Source organism: Mustela lutreola, chromosome 1 (genome assembly GCF_030435805.1).
Source record: "Mustela lutreola isolate mMusLut2 chromosome 1, mMusLut2.pri, whole genome shotgun sequence".
NCBI classification, from domain to species: domain Eukaryota; kingdom Metazoa; phylum Chordata; class Mammalia; order Carnivora; family Mustelidae; genus Mustela; species Mustela lutreola.
Window position 1 is genome coordinate 230,931,022 of NC_081290.1, and position 8,028 is coordinate 230,939,049.

Below are 8,028 nucleotides of genomic sequence, written 5' to 3' on the forward strand. Positions count from 1 at the left end.
GTCTTTGACCTTTATCCTTGTGCTTCATCATTTCTTTTTATAAATATTTATTGACTTGGAAATATGTTTGTACTGAGGGCACTCTAGAAGGCTAAAAAGTAGGAAAAAAGACACAGCAACCATGTTATTGCTAGAATAGTCTGTTCAGGATACCGTTCCCACTATCCCCACTGCCATCAGATCACCTTTATTCCTTATATCTTTGGAGTCAAAGCACTAGAGAGAAGGCGCAGTTGGCTAGACTTTTGTTACATGGCTTCCTCCTAGCTGAAACCAGAAACTAATAAAGGAGGGATTTGAACACCTAGCTTCCTTCTGAATGGTAGTAGGAAGTAAGCCATTGCAATTACCCTTCAATCAAGGCACAGTGGGAGAGTGGGGTGCCTGGGTGGCTCAGCTGATTAAGTGTCTGACTCTTGATTTCAGCTTAGGTCATAATCTCAGTGTTGTGAGATGGAGCCTGGCATCAGACTCTGCACTAGGCATGGAGCCTGTTTGAGATTCTCTTTCTCCCTCTACCTCTCCCCACCTTAAAAATTAAAAAATAAATTAATTAATTTTAAAAAGACAGTGGGAGAGAGTTAATTGACCAATTGGAAATTATGAGGAAGACAAAGGAAGAGGGAGGACATCTTAAGCACAGAACATAGCATAAGCCTGCCAAGAACTCTAAGTAGTTTGGTATTGCTGTATCGAGTAGGGGTGTGAGTAGAGAGGGTCCTGTGTGCTCTGCCTTGGAGTTTGTACTTTAGTCAGCAGGTGAGAGAGTACAGAAAGTCATAAGTAGGTTTCTGAAGTGGTGGTGGGGAGCTAGTATGAGAAAACCCACCCTTGGAAAGAACCTTAAAGGTCACCTTATCTAAGAACTCTCATCAGTTCCCACAATCTGATTTGCAAGTGAGGATATATATTTGAACCTCTCCCATGACAATTTGCCAAGACAAGTTGTATGTACACTTTAAAAGAAAGGCCAGTAGAGAGTTCTTTCTTGCGGTCAGCTGAAATCCACCTCCTACAGCTTCTACCCTTTGGTTGTACTTGGAAGCTCAATCTTATTCAAAACCTCATTTCCTTTTCACTCAAAGTCCTTTCCCCTTAGTCTAAATATGTGCATTTCAGCTACTTATTTCTTGTATGGCCATCTTCTCACCTTCCTGATCACCACATGACAGTTTTCAAGGAGCTGGATCCAGAATTAATAGACTAGAAATAGGGGTGCCAGCCCAAAGTGGGAAAAGGCAGATTTCCCCTTGCTATGGGTGGTGGGCAGCAGACATGGCAGGGAGGGGCTCTGCCCATGGAACACCACTGGACACCTCCTCACTTCACAAACAACTCCTCCCCTCACCCTCAACTCAAGCATCATCCCTTCCATAGAGCATTTCCTGACTGTTTCCCATCACCCCACCCCCCCATCCCTGCCCCAGCAGCCCAGATGGGCAGAGGCCCTGCTCTATACTGCCACAGCTCCCTCTGCCATCCTCTGTTTCAGCATGTCCCATGCCATAACTAAATGATCTGCTTGCATCTGGACTCTCCCAGCCAACCAGTCAGTTGTGAGCAACCAGTCAACTCAAACTGGGCAGGACCCCCAGTGCCCAGAATGGAGCCAAGCAGACAATGATCTCTCACAAAAAAGAAAGAATGAAAGAAGGAAGGAAGGAAGGAAGGAAGGAAGGAAGGAAGGAAGGAAAAAGTTCAGCTGAAGTGAACAGAATCGGAATTTTTTTTCAAAGATTTTATTTATTTCTCAGAGAGAGAGAGAGCACAAGCAGGCAGAGTGGCAGGCAGAGACAGAGAGAGAAGCAGGCTCCCTGTGAGCAAGGAGCCCGATGTAGGACTTGAACCCAGGGCCCTGGGATCGTGACCCAAGCTGAAGGCAGCTGCTTAACCAACTGAGCCACCCAGGGGTCCCCAGAATCGGAATTTGAGCTGAATTTTCAAAAGCAAGTAGGCTGTGACTAAGCAAAGGGGAGGAGGCACACACCGCAGGTGAGTGCGTTCAACTCAAAGCAAAGAAATAAGTGAGCAAAACTGGGAAGCAAGAGATCCTTGAGATTTGCTAGAGGGCTTCCAGCCAGACTTTGGCTGCAGGGAAGTCATAAACCGAAGGGGAAAAAAACCAAACTGGGGCTAAATAAGTCAAGCTGGCATGGGAGAGATGTATTCCCTTCGGGCAGGGAGCAAGGGCAGAAAAAAAGCAGCAACTGGGTCAGTATTTTTCAGTTGTCTGCCAGTCCCACATATGCATACTTCCCCCTGGAGGACGGATCCATGTTCCATGAAACAGACTTGGCCCCTCTGCTCTGCGAGGAATCCAGATTCAATGAAAGCATCTCTCTTTACAGTTAGGGAAACTTGATCGAAGGGTCAAGCCAGGGATCCACAGAGGATTCCTACAGACCCGAAGTTGTCTTACCCCTAGTCTGCTGCTTTTGCCCCCATGCCCTGAGGATGGCTCTCGATAAATCTTAGTCTTCTGTTCGAAAGGGCCCTTCCTACTTTGATTCAGCTGAAAACGAAGATCCAGAGATCTTAGTCATGGAGCTGGTCAGTGGCTGGTCACAGAGTCACGGAGCTGGTCAGTGACAAATCTGGGACGAATACTCAGGTCTCCTGACTGGTCATCCCTTTCTCCTCCTGTATAAATATTACTAAACTACAAGGAGCAGAACAGTGAATAAAAAGTCGACAAGATGTAATTCACACCTTTAGAAAGACAAGAACTGATACAGCGCCGTGGGAGTCCTGTACTAGAGGCAGGTACAGAGAATCGTGCAGGACGGGAACTAAAGTGGAACCTTGAAGGAAGGGCAGGAGTTTGTCAGGCAGAGAAATAAGACCCTGCAGACATAGGAGACAGACAAGGAGAAAGCAGGAAGGAGTGTCCCGGGACGGCCGGTTAAAGGTTTCTGATCTCAGCCATCCGCACTCCTGACTTACACCCTCTTTCTGGGTGAAATGTCCAAAGTTCCAACTAATGTTCTGAGAGTGCACAATGAGACAGAGGCAGGATAACCTCAACAGACATTCCCATTCAAGAACAAGAAGCGTGAAAGTTGCACAGTCTTCCTTAAATAGAACAATTCTGACTCCCACTAGACAAATGCTGTCCAGGCCTCCAGCCTGGATGGAAAAGGAATCTTCCTTGCTTGGGCCTTGGGTTCTACTCCCTGGGAGTGGCTCCCTAGCCCATGGATCTCTGTATTCCTTGGCTCTGTCCTCTGGACCATCCTTCCTTGTCCATCTGCTTCCTTAGCTATTACTGAATCAGTGGCATATGTCGGAGCTGACTAGCAGTATGAAATATTTCAGTCCCTTGAAGTTCAATCTGCTGGTATTTTTCCATGTACAACTCATTAAAAAATTTTGTGGGTGGCTCAGTCAGTTTAGTGTCTGAATTTTGAGATCGGCTCTGGTCATGATCTCAAAGGTCATGAGATCCAGCCCGAGATCCGGCTCCACTTCGGGCATGGAGCCTGCTTAAGATTCTCTCTCTTCCTCTCCTAAAACAAACAAACAAACAAACAAACAAATAAATATAAATAAGAATTTCATGGGTTTTCTATATATCTACTTATGGTTGACTCTATCCTCTAAATGACACACTCACAATTGTTTTTGAGACCTCTCCCTAAATTTTATCATGCTATTTTGGATTAGGCTTCTGTTGATATTGTTCTTAGGATTCCAAGAAGACATTTTGTCTAGGAATCTACTAGCCATCACTAATTCTTTCAAAGGGCTTTATAAAGTGTGTCATGGCTATACCTTCGGTAAGATCTGCATCTCTGGGTCATATTCCTGAAATAACTCTATGCTGGCTAGAGAGCCTCAAGCTGAAAAAAGTTTTATTTTTTAACCTAGTAAGTCCTGCTCCTCTCTGTTCCCTCCAAATTCCTTTTGCCAGTTCTTTCTTTAGCTCACATCTCTCTTCCTGTTATGAGGTTACACAACTAGGAGCACCCAACTGACACTTTCAACACTCTGCCTAGAGCTAGCTCTCCATAGCCAAATAAAAACTTTCTGAGTATTTTCCCCCCATCTTCCAAGTAACCATAGGCAACTCTTTGGCCAATCATTCTGCCATTACAAAACACAGATTGACACTTTTTCAGCCTCCAGTAACAATTTCCTCACCATTTTTCCAGACTTTACTGTTTGCTTGCCATTTTTCCAATCTCCACCCTTCCCTGATCCCAAAGCCAATGCCTAGAATTTGCGGTTTTGTTAAAGGTAAGCATTTCACTTGCAGACACCAGTTTCTGTCAAGTTTTGCTGTAAAACAAAGTACAGCCACTTAGTGGTTGAAGACAACTATTATATGTCTTATAGTTATGCATTTTGGCAATTTGGACTGAGATCAGCTTTCTGGTTCTTCTGGTCATAGTGGGATTCACATATCAGATGGAGGTCTAGTTTAGGATGGCCTCAGTGGAGTTGGCCAAGCTCTGCCTCACGTGTCACCCATATTCCAGCAGGCTAGCCCAGGCTGCTTCCCATGGGTGCCTGGGCAGGGTTCCAAAAGGGAGGGATAAAGCAGCCAAGGCCTCTTGAGGCCTAAGATCAGAACCGGCACACTATCCCTTCTGCTGCATTTTATTGGCTAAAGAAAGTAATAAGGTTGGGTGCCTTGGTGGCTCAGTCATAAAGTATCTGCTTTGGGCTCAGGTCATGATCCCAGTATCCTGCGATAGAGTTCCCTATCAGAGAAGTGGGGAGCCTGCTTCTCCCTCTCCAGCTCCCTTGTGCTTGTGTTCCCTCTCTTACTATCTCTCTCTGTCATAAACAAATAAAATATTTTAAAAAGAAAGAAGGTAAGTAATAAGACCTTCCCAGATGCTAGGGAAGGGGAAATAGACTCCACTTCTCAAGGAAAGGAAGTAAGAAAGTCACACAGTAAAGGGTGTGGATACAGGGCAGAATGAGGATCATGGCTATTCTGACAGCTATATTGTACCTCCTCAGAAGCAAGCCTCATCATGAATTTGGTGTGCATCCTTCCCTTCCATATCTTTATAATTATGAGAACGCAAAAATACATTTTTCCCGTCAGTTTTATATGTTTTTAAATGAATAACTTCATATATAATAAAGAATATGTGTAATGGAAATGTAAGATTTATAAGGAATAAGATACTTTCGTAAGACAGAAACAGAATTTTGACCATACATATTAATCACCCTATATATCCTTCCTAACCAAACATTCATTTCTCACCTGGACTACACAGTGACTTCCTAGCTGACCCTTACTACCTCTGGTCTTGCTTCTTCCAATCAGTTCACTGTAACCCACTGTAATCACCATAATCTTTTTTTTTTTTTAACATTTTATTTATTTGAGAGACAGACAGACAGAAGATGAGTAGTGGGGAGGGGGAGAGGGAGAAGAAGGCTCCCTGCTGAGCCAAGAGCTCAACGCTCAGCTCCATCCCTAGGATCAGGACCTGAGTCAAAAACAGACACTTAACCAACTTAGCCACCCAAGCGCCCCCACAATGATCTTTAAAAAACAAAAATATCATCACATCATTCCTCTACTTAAAACTGTTCAGTTTCCCATTGACCCTAGTATAAAACCAAATTTATTAATAGAGTAGGCTTTTCATCATCTAGCTTCTATTTACACTTCCTGCCTCATTTTTGCCATTCATCTGACAGGTGCCATGCTTTTTCTCTAAACTAGTCGATCATTGGGTATTGACCAAAGAAAGTGACTTCCATCGTTCTCTGAACCTTCTCCAACCTGGCATAAATCACTGTTGTTATTGGCTCTTTCTTGTCTGTCGCCACTACTTGACTATAAAGGGCTCTAGGGCAGGGAAGCCACCTGGTTCCTCTGCTTGCCCCTAGGTGCCTAGCCAGCACCCGGCACCATGGATACTTGGTAATGGTTGAATGAATGCATGAAGAATGAATGCTAGGTTCTGGAGATAGAGATAAACTCCACCAAAAGCTCCTAGTCTCTCCTAGGTGGAGAACAGATGAGATAAAGAGACAGATAAATGACGGATAGATAGATCCATCATCGCTCTGATAAACAGCAAATGCGTGGTAAGGGTTGTGGATTTGAGTTTGCTTCTAAGTTCCACCAGGGGGCACTATGGGAATGCCTCAGGTTTCTCCTAAAAAATCAATGTTACTTCTTGGAAAGACCCTATCCACTTTGAAGGAAATGTGATTTTAAACAGCAGTGCTTGATTGTTGGTTTGTTTGTTTCTTTTTTCCCCTGCTCTGTTTTGTTTTAATAAGCTCCTTATTCAGTCCACTCAAAAGAGCCGTATCTCAGCCATCAGTGAGTTTGAAGGACCAAAGTAACCCCTATTGGCATCTACTTTATATCTATAATGGAATCATCACAAGAGTTTCCAAAAACATGATTTAATTTATCCTCCACATCAGCAGTTAGGATCCAGAAAAGGGATTGTTGTTATTATTTCCATCTTAAAGATGATAAATCTATGGGTCAAAAGGCAAAGAAATTTCTTCAAGGAATCAAAATTTTAGGTATCTAAGCAGGGACTTGAATCTATCTTCCAAATCCAAATGTGTTTATTCACTAAAACTATATTGAGTTCCAGGCTGTGTAAAAGATGATAGAAATACAAAGGCGTGCCCTCCAAATGTCTTAGAAGCAAAGACTGTCAAAGCTAGAGAGAATTTGGGGTAACACCTAATGAAGTATTCTCACATGCATAAGAATCTCAAGATCCTGTTGAAATGCAGATTCCTCAATTTTGTCCCCCACAGCACACAAAATTCTGATTCAAAAAGTTTGGGTGGGAATCTGGAAATGGAATTTTTTTTTTAATGTACGAAACAATGCTCTATTTCCTTCTATAGTTATAAACATTCCTGCAGTTATTTTCTGCCATTATAACTAGGAGAGGTGTCAAGTTGAATTATAATGTAAGAAAGTTTTGATTTGTCAACCCCCAACCCCCCTTACTACCTGTTCTTCCCTCAGTCTTTTGGTTTGTACTGAACAGCATTGCCTCCTCCCAAATCCCAGAAAGCCAGCTCCATTCTGTTCTTTCTCTCACACTCTTCTACCCTGTCTATAACCAACTCTTTTTTTTTTTTAAGTCTTGTTTTTGTTTTCGTTTATTAACATATATTATTAGCCCCAGGGGTACAGGTCTGTGAGTCATCAGGCTTACACACTTCACAGCACTTGCCATAGCACATACCCTCCCCAATGTCCATAACCCAACCGCCTTCTCCCTAACCCCTTACCCCTGACAGCCTCCAGTTTGTTTTGTGAGGTTAAGAGTCTCCTACAGTTTGTCTCCCTTCCAATCCCACCTTGTTTCATTTTTTTCCTTCCCTACCCCAAAACCCACCACGTTGCCTCTCAAATTCCTCATAACAGGGACATCATATGATAATTGTCTTTCTCTGATTCACTTATTTCGCTCAGCATAATACCCTCTAGTTCCATCCATGTCACTGCAAATGGCAATATTTCATTTCTTTTGATGGCTGCATAGTATTCCATTGTATATATATACCACTTCTTTATCCATTCATCTGTTGATGGACACCTAGATTCTTTCCATAGTTTGGCTATTGTGGACATTGCTGCTATAAACATTTGGATGCACGTGCCCCTTTGGATCACTACATTTGTATCTTTAGGGTAAATACCCAGTAGTGCGATTGCTGGGTCATAAGGTAGCTCTATTTTCAACTTTGTGAGGAACCTCCATGCTGTTTTCCAGAGTGGCTGCACCAGCTTGTATTCCCACCAACAGTGTAGTAGGGTTCCCCTTTCTCTGCATCCTCACCAGCATCTGTAGTTTCTTGACTTGTTAATTTTAGCTCTTCTGACTGGTGTGAGGTGGTATTGTGGTTTTGATTTGTATTTTCCTGATGCCGAGTGATGTGGAGCACTTTTGGCCATCTGGATGTCTTCTTTGCAGAAATGTCTGTTCATGTCCTCTGCCCATTTCTTGGTTGGATTCTTTGTTCTTTGGGTGTTGAGTTTGATAAGTTCTTTATAGATTTTGGATACTAGCCCCTTAT